Below are 13,090 nucleotides of genomic sequence, written 5' to 3'. Positions count from 1 at the left end.
CCCTGAACTGTGAGCCAAAACAAACCTTTTCTCCCTTCAGATGCATCTTGCCAGGAATTTGGTCATAGCAACGAGAAGAGTAAGAAACTCCATTATCTCTTTACTTTCAATTAAGAAAATCTGCCGGGCGGTGGTGGTGGCGCACACCTTTAATCCCAGTACTTGGGAGGCAGAGGCAGGCAGATCTCTGTGAGTTCGAGGCCAGCCTGGTCTACAGAGTGAGTTCCAGGACAGGCACCAAAACTACACAGAGAGACCCTGTCTCAAACAACCAAAAAAAAAGAAAAGAAAGAAAAAAGAAAAAAAGAAAATCTACAGATATGGTGTCCAAAATGTTAGGAGTGAACATTGCAGGAGTAAAGTGACCTATGTGGTGGCTAAATTTCTCCATTTAATTTCAAGTAGTAAAACACTGCCTCTAAATAGACCATGAAAACTTCATTATGGATAGTCCGATTCTAAATCCCTTTCACATGCCCCATCTTATCAGACCGGTAGAAGAGTCGGTGTAAAGCAAAAGTAATATACCTGCACCATATTCCACCTCGCATTCCTCACCCCACTCAACACTGCACAGAACTGGAGAGCATTTAGTTAACCTTCTCCCAAGATTGTGTTTCATAACATATGATCTTGTGTAAAAACCTGTATGACCTTTGCCATTAGATCTTCGGGTGCATGTGTGAAGCGTGTACGTGTATGTGTGTCCACATGCTTGTTTTTAAATTTGATGAATTTGTGGGGCTTGCAGATAATTCCAGTAGAGATATCACATGAGCATTTGCACTGACAACACAGGCAGATCATGAAAGCAAATTGGAAGGCTTCATATATAATGAATTTAAAGCCTTGGCGTTTATCTATGCAGAATATATAGTGAGAAGAGAAGAAAATACGCTTTTTTTTTTCGAGACAGGCGGTGCCACCGCCCAGCAAAAATGCACTTTTTAAAACTGTCTTAGTTAGGTTTCTATTGCTGTGATGAAACACCATGACTATAAGCAAACTTTTCACTTGGACATCACAGCCCAGCATCAAAGGAAGTCGGGGCAGAAACTCCAGACAGGAACCTAGAGACAGGAGCTGATGCAGAGGCCATGGAGAGGAGCTGTTTACTGGCTTACTCCCCATGGCTTGCTCAGCCTCCTTTCTTATAGCACCCAGGACCACCAGCCTAGGGTGGTACTTCCCACATCAATCATTCATCAATAAAATGCACCACATAGTGAGATCCAGGACAGCCTCCAAAGCTACAGAGAAACCCTGTCTCGAAAAAAAACCAAAATAAATAAATAATTTTTTAAAAAAAGAAGAGAGATAAGATGGTCTTTGGGAAGTATGTGGAATCTAAGTAAATCTTTTACCCCAAAGATGGGAAAGACTTAAGCAGGTGCTCCAGGGAGAAAGGGGGCTGTTCTCACATCGATGACTGTGCAGAAGGAGACCCCTCTCTGTCTAGGCCCACAGAAAGAAGTGTTACTCTACAGTATGACATCAATTAAATGACATTTTTCAACAAGAAGAACCGATGCCAGAGAAGTGAGCAGGAGGTAAGGGAGAAGGAATAAACAGCTGGAGGAGGTGGCTGCAGGAAACCATCCTGTATGATACTGGCCTTGTACATTTGTCAGAGCTCATAAATTGTACAAAACAGTGACTCCCAATTCATCACTGTCAACTCATAGATTGTAACAAATGTGCCACACACTAGCAAAATGTTGCTGGTAGGGACACATAGGAACTCAATACTTTATAGGAGTTTTGAGGTAAACCTGAAACTGTTGTTTAAAAAAACCAAGACCTTGTGACAGCTATTGTGTGCTGTCCTTTCAGGGTTTTCTCTTTCACTTGCATCGAGTTTGCTGTCGCATCTGTAGCTGAACATCTTTGGAGATGGTTTCAGAGAAGTATGGCATAAAAGGAAGTCATGCTGGCTGTTTTCCGTCCCCTTCATTCAAGCCAGAGTCATCTGCAGAAAGGGAACTTAGAAGATGCCTCAGCAGACTAGCCTGTGGGCAAGGCTGTGCTGCATTTTCTTGACTGATGATCGATGTGGGAGGGCCCAGTTCAATGGGGGCAGTACCACTCCTGGGCTGGGCCTGGGTGTTACAAGAAAGCAGACTCAGCAAGCCCATAAGCAGCATGCCTCCTTGACCTGTACATCAGTTCCCAGCTTCTTCCTGCTTCCTAACTGCTCTGTGGAATGGTAAGCTGAAACAAACCCTTTCCTCTTCAAGTTATGGAACAGGAATCTTAAAAGGTCTTATTAAATAAAAAAAAAAAACAAAAAAACTCAGTGCCAGCCATTGAGGTGAATGCTGAAAGATCGGAGAGACAGAACAAGTCACAGCTACCTCACCTCACCAATTCCTCAGCTGATCCTGTTTCCTCAAACTGGAAGCCTCTGTGTCCTCATCAGAATGGATCTCAGCTGAACTGTTGCTAAAAGCCTAAAAGCCTCTAGTTCCTGGTCCTCAAGCCTTATATACCTTTCTGCTTCCTGCCATCACTTCCTGGGATTAAAGGTATGTGTCACCATGCCTGGCTGTTTCCAGTGTGGCCTTGAACTCACAGAGATCCGGATGGATCTCTGCTTCTCAAGTGATAGGATTAAAGGTATGTGTGCCACATCTTTCTGGCCTCTATGTCTATCTAGTGGCTGATCTGTTCTCTGACCCCAGATAAGTTTATTAGGGCGCACAATATATTGGGGGGATACAATATCACCCCAAAGTTACTTTTGGTCATGGTCTTTATCATAGGAATGGTAAAGTAACTATGAAAGCAGGGTTTTCTTTTCTTTCTTTCTTTTTTTTTTTTTTTTTTTTTTTGGTTTTTTCGAGACAGGGTTTCTCTGTGTAGCTTTGCACCTTTCCTGGAACTCCCTTTGGAGACCAGATTGGCCTCGAACTCACAGAGATCTGCCTGCCTCTGCCTCCCGAGTGCTGGGATTACAGGAGTGTGCTGAAAGCAGGGTTTTCAACTCCTCCTAAAAACAAAATGCACTGTCACTGAGCCCATCCTGTAACATTAAAGCAATAGTCACAAAAGTCCCTTTTTCTGATACCTGTCCAACCAGCTCCTCAAGGACACACAGGGAAAAAGCCATAGTAAGTATCGTGAGCAGCAGATAGTACCCAGAAGCACAATGAGTACTGGGCATATGCCAGGGATAACTAGTCAACCACAAAGCCCATCTTGAAGGTCTCTGAAAATAAGGATTCCCTGGACATATGTGGGCTTCTGTAGGATTACTTTCCACTTTCCAAAAGTGGTCCTTTGGAGCAAGCCATTTAAGTTGAAGCCACGTGGTGATATATAATCCTGCAAGAAGAGCTCCCATGCCTGCTATGGTGCCCCTCCATGTCACTATACAGCCCTTCACAGAGATGCTAGGAACAATCAGGAGTCTCCTACTCCTAGCTCTCCTCCATGTCCTAAAGCCAAATCTACTCCATGGCAAATTGTGCCCCCAAATGTACATTTTCTTCTCAGTATCTGTAATTTTATAGAAAATAACTAACAATAAACAGTATACTTTTATACCTCCTCAAATTACCTATTCACCTTTTTTTAAAAAAGATTTATTTATTTATTTTAAAGATTTATTTATTATGTATACAGTGTTCTGCCTACATGTGTCCTTGCAGGCCAGAAGACAGCACCAGATTTCATTATGGGTGGTTGTGAGCCACCATGAGGTTGCTGGGAATTGAAGTCAGGACCTCTGGAAGAGCAGTCAGTGCTCTTAACCACTAGCCATCTCTCCAGTCCAAGATTTATTTATTTATTATGTATACAGTGTTCTGCCTGCAGGCCAGAAGAGGGCACCAGATCTCATTACAGATGGTTGTGAGCCACCATGTAGTTGCTGGGAATTGAACTCAGGAGCCATCTCTCCAGCCCCATACCTGTTCATCTTTTTTAGTGAATGTTTCAACTAACTCATGATGAATCTTGAAGGCCATAGTAATTAGTTATTTTGCTCAGATATACATTTGAATTATTCAAGAGAAACTATTCAAAAGAAACTATCTTCCCAACTAAAAAGTAAAACACAATATCCCTCCTTATTTCTCCCTACTTTTTGTTATAGAGGCAGAAACAGCTAGGCACTCAACATTTTTCCTTCTACAGATTTAAGATTGTTAAGACTTCCTTTAATGGTGGTCTATGCATACTGCAGTTCGCCAGTTCATTCCAGATATATAAGCATATAGCAAACTTGACTTTTACAATTATTATTCTAACATCCATTCTCCAATTTCTTTAGAGAAAAACATGTTATTTCATTTGGGGATGCAGTTGACCTAATGAAAAGCTGATACTTCTTAGGCTTCTGACTAGATTCTGGCCAATGTGGTGGGAATGGGAATAGTGTGTGTGTGAGGGGGGAGGGAAGGGAGGGAGAAGGAGAAAGAAAGAGATTTCCTGAAAGTCTAAAACATTCAGCTCCAAGGAGGATGGATGTGATAGCTACAGTTTGAATGGTTATATTGAACCATAAGGTGATATTTTAAGAATAATGAAGCACAGGCAACTTTGGAGGTGGCTCATTGGTGCTGTGCAAGATGAGGACTTGAGTTCAGATCCCCAGCACTCATGTAAAAATCAAGTGTGGTGACATGTGTCTATAATTCTGAGCTGGGAGTAGGAAGAGACAAGCAAATCCTAGGTGGCTTGCTGGCCAGCCAGTGACACATCCTGTCTTCAACAGTAAGGTGGAGAGTGATAGAGGAACATACTTGAACTTGACCTTTGGTCTCTACACAAGCTCATCTACACACGCAAATGAATATACCAAACACACACACACACACACACACACACACACACACACACACACACACACACACACACACATATACACACACACACCCTGCAGAGAGGAAGAGGAGAGAGTGGGAGCAACAAAGCAGGAAGAAAGCCGGGTGGTGGCGGTGCACATCTTTAATCCCAGCACTCAGGAGGCAGAGCCAGGCAGATCTCTGTGAGTTCGAGGCCATCCTGGTCTACAGAGTGAGTTCCAGGAAAGGCACCAAAACTATACAGGGAAACCCTGTCTGGAAAAAACAAAACAAACAAACAAAAAAGCAAGAAGAAAACTGGGTCTTTTCTGGAAGCAGTCCAATTCTAGACAATATGATGCTCCATTGCATTACATCTTTAGCTAACCATTGCCTCCATTTCTGTGATGGTCTCTGAGCCTGGAGGTTTATATAAGGTTCCTTCCATTTGTGCCCGAGCACTCCACTAACATCTGTTCTGTGTACCCTGACCAGTTGTGAGTTTCTCTGTTAACCACCAGCCCTTCAACTTTGTCCTTTCTGACAAGTATAAGGCACAAATAATGTGACATAATGTTTAACCATTAGGTATTTGAAACATTCCCACCATTTGCTATTATTATTATTATTATTATTATTATTATTATTATTATTATATTGGTTTTTCTTTTCTTTTTTCTTTTTTGTTGATTCTTCGAGACAGGGTTTCGCTGTGTAGCTTTGCGCCATTCCTGGAACTCCCTTTGGAGACCACGTTAGCCTTGAACTCACAGAGATCCACCTGCCTCTGCCTCCCGAGTCCTAGGATTACAGGCGTGCACCACCACCACCCGGCTATTATTTGTTTTTCGAGACAGGGTTTCTCTGTGTAGCTTTGGTGCCTTTCCTGGAACTCACTTGATAGCTCAGGCTGGCCTCCAACTCACAGAGACCTGCCTGCCTCTGCCTCCCAAGTGCTGGAATTAAAGGCGTGCACCACCACTGCCCGGCTTCATTTGCTGTTATTTGAAGTGCATAATAATTTTCCTTTTAAAAAGAAATTTCTTCAAATGTACTTTGACCATTTCCTTAGGTTATTTTTCCAAATAAAACAAAGGGTTGGAAACATTATGTCACATTATTTGTGCCTTATACTTGTCAGAAAGGACAAAGCTGAAGGGCTGGTGGTTAACAGAGAAGCTCACAACTGGTCAGGGTACACAGAACAGATGTTAGTGGAGTGCTCGGGCACAAATGGAAGGAACCTTATATATAAACCTCCAGGCTCAGAGACCATCACAGAAATGGAGGCCAAAAAGATCCTAAGAGCCAGATGTGAGGGAAGACAAAAGCTAAACAGAGTCTTCTGACCCATGTGGTGGTGGTGCACGCCTTTAATCCCAGCACTGGGAAGGCAGAGGCAGGCAGAGCTCTATGAGTTCGAGACCAGCCTGGTCTACAGAGCAAGATCCAGGACAGACACCAAAACTACACAGAGAAACCCTGTCTCGAAAAAACAAACAAACAAACAAACAACAACAAAAACCCATCACCACCAGTGTCTTCTGGACATGACAGGATGGCTGCACCCATGAACTCACAGCAGCTGTGGTTGCTTGTATAGGATCACGCCAACCAATATTCTAATATTCTAATGCAGAGGGAGGAAGGACTCACAAGCTCCACCTCTAGCTGAGGAGCTATTGATAGTTGGTGGCTTCTGGAAGAGTCAGTTTCCTAGACGGTTGAGGCCCCTGGTAAGTTGACCATACTCCAGATCACATGCCCAGAGGTATATGGACAGCACAAGCTGGAGTCAATGGGCTGCTAAAAAAAAAAAAGGAGGACACTAAGTTGAAAAGGTACAGGGGTTGGGGTAGATTTGGAAGGAGTTGGGAGTGAATATGATAAAAATACATGGTATGAAATTTTCAAAGAAAATAGAATTTTTTCAAAGAAAGGACAATTTGGGGACACTCAGCAATATGCAAGTATAAAACTAAAATTTTGTTTTGTATTTTGAAAGGTACACAGTGGCATCTTAAAATACATTTTTTGAGCCGGGCGGTGGTGTGCACGCCTGTAATCCCAGTACTCGGAAGGCAGAGGCAGGTGGATCTATGTGAGTTCAAGGCCAGCCTCGTCTACAAAGCGAGTTCCAGGACAGCCTCCAAAGCTACAGAGAAACCCTGTCTCAAAAAAAAAATACACTTTTGATGGCTAATGAGGCAATGTACATTTTTATACTATTACCTTTGTATATTGCTGCATAATTTGACTCAACCTAGAAAGGAGGTTCCCTAGTAGTACAAAATGAAATCCAATATATCTTTAATTTACCTATTATATTTGTAATGTATTTCTGGATAACAACTGTAATAAAACTTACAGACTTAATAAGCAAACTAGCTTTTCATAGTTTCTGTAGGTAAACTAGGTGGAACATTAACAAGGTTTCCTTGAAGCTGACACTCATGGTAGTGATGGGGACTGTGGTGTCATCTAAAGGCTAAGCTGAAGGAAAATTTGCTGCTAAGCTCATTACATGATTGACAGAAGCACTCAACGAGCTTGGAAACTAGTTACTAAAGTCTCATATTGTCCCAGGCTACTGGCCAAGGTCACACTCAGTCAGTCCCTCAGTTTGTCTGGGTAAGCACGCAAGACAGCAAAATGGAAGCTTTGTAAACCAATTCCAGAAATGACATCCCATCAGTTGTAAATTCTATTTGGGGGAAACAGTCATCAGATGCAGCTGAAACTCATGGAGAGGGCTATGTGACTGCATGGGGGCTGCCGACTTCAACTACTGAGGGGCCTGAAGTCAGCAGCTATTGGATATATAAACTATAAAGTCAATTTCAATATTAAATTTAGACACATAATGATTTGTGTGGTGGCTATTTTTGGTTGTCAACTTGACCACATCTGGAATTAACTAACACCCAACTGGCTGGGGACACCTGTGAGGGATTTTTTTCTTCATTAAATCATTTGAAGTGAGAAGACTCACTTTTTAAATCCACATCTTTTGAGGTGGGAAGATACATCTGGGTTACACCTTCTGGTAGAAGACCATATAAGAACATGGAAGAAGGAAGCGCTCCCCCCTCACCTCTCTGCCTGCTTGTTCTCGCTTTGCTGGCAAGTCCATTCCTTCACTGGCATTAGAGTCTACTTTGGGATTCTAGCATACACATAAACTGAGACTTCCAGCCTCATGGACTGAACTGGATTCTTAGACTTTCTGTTCATAGCCACCCATTGTTGGACTAGCTGGACCACAGCCTGTAAGCTACTCCAATAAATGCCATATATATATGTATATTATAATATATACTCTATCAGTTCTGTTCCACTAGAGCAGTGGTTCTCAACCTTCCTAATGCGAGCCTTTTATACAGTTCCTCATGCTTTAGAGCAAGAAGCATGCTCTTGCTTTCTAGAGTCTATTGTAGCAGGAAACTTGAGTGTGCTCAGAACAAAAGAACTGTGTTTCCTACACATTGGAACATATCTAGTTCAACTCTGCTTCTGAAACTGAAGCAAACCACACGTCCTCTAACACCTAATGCTTGCCAGTTAAGATGAGAAACGTGTGAGCTTCATGAACAATGTAGATCATTTGAGCTGAATTTATAGACCCAGAATCCCTTGAATGAAGGGATGGCCAGGTTCCCCTGAGAAGGACCTTGATTAAATGCCTAGAATTTTACCGTTAGCCTTTCTCCGCTCCTTTCCCAAAGAGCTTATGGACTTTTACAAGGGTAACTGTACAGGTCTGCTGGATACTGGTTCTGAATTGATGCTGATTCCAGAAGATCCCAAGAAGCACTGTAGCCCTCAGTTAAAGTATGGGCTTATGGAGGCCAGGGGATTCATGGGGATTTGGCTGAAGTCAATGTCACAGTAGGTCCAGTGGGTCCCTGAACTCATCCTGTGGTTACTTCCCCAGTCCTAGAATGTATACTTAGAAATTGGCAGAATTCTCACATTGGTTCCCTGACCTGTGGAGGAAAGGCTAAAGGGAAGCCTTTAGAGTTGTTTCTGGCAGGGAAAATAGTGAATCAAAACCAGTATGGCATCCCTGGAGGAACTGCAGAAATCAGTGCCGCCATCAAGGACTTGAAAGATGCAGGCATGGTGGCTCCCACCACATCTCCCTTTAATTCTCCTCTCTGGCCAGTGCTGAAGACAGATAGATCATGGAGAGTGACAGTTGACTATCAAAAACTCAATCAAGTAGTGACTCCAATTGCAGCTGCTGTACCAGATGTAGTGCCCTTACCTGAGCAGATTAACACATCACCTGGTACATGATATGAAGCTATGGATCTAGCAAATGCCTTTTTCTCAGTACCTGTCCACAAGCAATTTGCTTTCTGTTGGCAAAGCCAGCAGTATAAAACTGCAAAGTTTTACCTCAAGGATATATTAACTTTCCAGCTCTGTGTCATAACATAGTTCAAAGGGATCTTGATTATCTATCTCTTCCACAAAGTTTCACATCGGTTCACTATAATGTGCCAACTGGACAAAGTGAGCAGGAGGTAGTAACTGCTTTGGACTTGCTGGTAACACATATGTGCATATCAGAGGATGGGAAATAAATCCAACCAAAATTCAGGGGCTTTCTATCTCAGTGAAATTCTTAGGAGTTCAGTGGTATGGGCATGCAGATATATTTCTCCTAAGGTGAAAAATAAATTATTGCACCTGGCTCCTCCCACCACCAAGAAAGAAGCACAACATTTAGTGGTCCTATTTGGATTCTGGAGACAGCACATTCCTCACTTAGGTGTGTTACTCTGGCCCAAATACCAAGTGACTTGCAAAGCTGCTAGTTTTGTGTGGGGCCTGGGACAGGAGAAGGCTCTTCCACAGGTCCAGGCTGCTGTGCAGGCTGTTCTACCACTTGGACCACATGATCCAGCGGACCCTATGGTACTCGGGGTATCAGTGGCAGAGAGGGGTGCTGTTTGGAGCCTTTGGCAGGCTTCTATAGGTGCATCGCAGAGGAGACCTTTGGGACTTGGGGGCAAGGCTCTACCATCACATGCAGACAACTGTTCTCCCTTTGAAAGACAGCTCTTGGCCTGCTATTTGTCCTTACTGGAATCTGAACGTTTGATAGAGGGCCACCAAATTACAATGCAACCTTAGTTGCTCATCATGAGCTGAGTGTTATTGACTCACCAAGTCATAAAGTAGGATGTGCACAGCAGCAGTTTATTATCAAATGGAAGTGGTAAATAAGTGATTGGGCCCAAGCAGGTCCTAAAGGCACAAACAAGTCACATGAAGACATTGACCAATGCCTATGGTTTTTACTCCTGTTAAAATGCTGCCTGATGCTAAGCGTGAACCTATAACCTCATGGGGTGTTCCCTACGATTGGTTGACTGAAGAAGAGAAGATGAGGGCCTGGTTTACTGATGGCTCTGGACATTATGTAGGCACTACCCAGAAGTGGACAGCCCCATCATTACAACCCTTTTCTGGGGGCAACTCTTTTTGAAAGACACTGGCTAAGGGAAATCTTCACAGTGGGCAGAATTTCAGGCAGTATAAATGGTGATATATTTTGATTAGAGGAAGAAATGGCCAAATGTGTGATTGTTGACTGATTCATGGGCTGTAGCCAATGGATTGGCCGGATGGTCAGGACTTGGAAAGAACGTGAATAGATAGTTGGTGAAAAAGATATCTGGGGAAGAAGTATGTGGATAGATCTCTGCAAATGGGCGAAGAATATGAGAATACCTGTGTCCCATGTAAATGTTCATCAAAAGGTGACTTCAGCAGAGGAGGAGTTCAATAACAAAGTAGATAGGATGACCCCTTCTGTGGACACCAATTAAGAGAATATCAGTGGTTATCATAGTTAAGTTTGAGATATTAAAACAATGTCCCTAAAATTTATAATTCATTTGTAGTTGCATGAGGGATGGTTATATAATGCTAGGCATAATTATGATCTGGTTAAATATATAATGTGTTTATAATTGTATGTCGGATAGTTTTATCATGTGAGATGTAATTGTGACCCGGTTAATGTTTTCATTTGGAAATAAAGCATGGCATAAGGAGATATGATTGTGTGTCAAGTTGACAAGGGGTGGACTTTGGTGGCTATTCTTGGTTGTCAACTCGACTCCATCTGGAATTAACAAAACTGAAGTGGCTGGGTACACCTGTGAGGGATTTCTCTTTTTTTTTTTTTTTTTTTTGAGACAGGTTTTATTTGTGTAGCCCTGGCTGTCCTGGAACTCACTCTGTAGCCCAGGCTGGCCTCAAGCTCAGGGATCCACCTGCCTCTGTTCCTGAGTGCCGGCATTAAAAGCATGCAGTACCACTACCCTGTGGCATTTTTTTCTTAATTAAATCATTTAAAGTGGCAAGGCCCACTTTTAATTCAGATCTGAGGTAGGAAGATCCACCTTTAATCTGGGCCACGCCTTCTTTGGGAAGCCTGTGTAAATAAAGGACAAGGAAGATGAAAGCTTGTTTTCCTTCTAAGAGTCACACTAAGATCCTTCAAGCATCTTTTAGAGTGCCCATAAGAAGTCATTTCCATTTTTCAAGAGCTAATATTTTGAATACCTTCTTAATTCACTTTATCTATTCTCACTGTTTAGTTGGTTCATACAGTAGTATCAAGACTAAATGTGAATGTCTAGGCTCCATCTCTCTCCCCTGAGTTAAGACTGGTATAGTGGAATATGCAGTTCTGTTTCTGTTCATGCCTGACATAGCACAGCACTGTTCCCAACTCCTTTTTCAAACTGGATTCTCCTGCAGTTACTCAGTCTCAGACACCTCCATTAACCTAGTTGTTCAAGCTGAAAACCCTGATTCTTGCTGGACACACCTCATTAAGAACTCCTTTTGGCTCTAAGAAACTAGCCAGAACCCTTCTAATTTTCATTGTTTTGGCCTAAAATCCCAACATCTTATTATTATAAATGCCCACATTTCATTTCTTCATCTCTCCAAACAGTCTGTTTTCTAGCGGCAATCAATTTTTAAAAGTATGACAGTATCAGTCTTCAGCCTAAAAACTCTCTAGCAGCTTTCCCACTTTAATGAGAATAAACATCAAATAAACCTAAAGAACCTGATACTCTTCTCATCCACTTTTTTCTTTCTTTTTCTTTTCTTTTTTCTTTCTTTCTTTCTTTCTTTCTTTCTTTCTTTCTTTTTTTTTTTTTTTTTTTTGAGACAGTGTTTCTTTGTGTAGCTTTGGAGCCTGTCCTGGATCTCACAGTGTAGACCAGGCTGGCCTTGAATTCACAGAGATTTGCCTGCCTCTGCCTCCTGAGTGCTGCGATTAAAGGTGTGCACCACCACTGCACGGCCCTCACCCACTTTCTTTCTTTTCTTTTTTCTTTCTTTCTTTCTTTCTTTTTTTTTTTTTTTTGCTGAGGATCGAACCTAGGGCCTTGAGCTTGCTAGGCAAGCGCTCTACCACTGAGCTAAAATCCCCAACCCTCTCACCCACTTTCTATTTTTAAATTTTATCATGTATGCTTGTGGACACACATACGATGGTACGCAAGTGGAGGTCAGAGGACAACTTTGTGGAGTCAGTTTGCTCCATCTCCCTTTACATGGGTTCTGGGGACTGAACTCAGGTTGCCAGGCTTGCTCCTGAAGCACCTTTAAATGCAAGGCATTCTTGTTTGCCCCCAATTTAAAAATAAACTCATCATCCCACCTCATCTATTTCTCACTACTCTTTTTTTGTTTTGTTTTGTTTTTTGTTTTTTTTTTCGAGACAGGGTTTCTCTGTGTAGCTTTGTGTCTTTCCTGGAGCTCACTTTGTAGCCCAGGCTGGCCTCGAACTCTGAGATCCGCCTGCCTCTGCCTCTGGAGTGCTGGGATTAAAGGTGTGCACCACCACCGCCTGGCTATTTCTCACTACTCTTGCCTCCCATTTAGTTATGTTGACCTTACTGCTGCTTCTCTAGTATTTCAAGAACCTTCCCAAACCAGACCTTGTAATTTCCTCGGCCTGGACAATGTTTCCCTAATGCACATGACTCATTAATTTTATTCACATCTTTGTTCAAATGTCATTTCATCATGGATGTTATCTATTCCCTAACAAAATGAATCCGTTATTAGTTCCTGTCAACTTGAATGGACCATATGGTGTACAAATACATCATGTGTATGACTCCGTTTTTTGTATTAAAATAACATTTGAATGGACAGACTGAATAAAGGAGATTGGCTCACTAATGTGGGTGAACCTCATCCAATGAAGATGAATAGAAAATAAGGGCTGATCCTTCTGGCAGCAGGAGACTGGCCTGACTGAC

Source organism: Onychomys torridus, chromosome X (assembly GCF_903995425.1).
Source record: "Onychomys torridus chromosome X, mOncTor1.1, whole genome shotgun sequence".
Classification (NCBI taxonomy): Eukaryota; Metazoa; Chordata; class Mammalia; order Rodentia; family Cricetidae; genus Onychomys; species Onychomys torridus.
The sequence above is the reverse complement of the archived record's forward strand: the minus strand, read 5'-3'. Positions refer to the sequence as shown.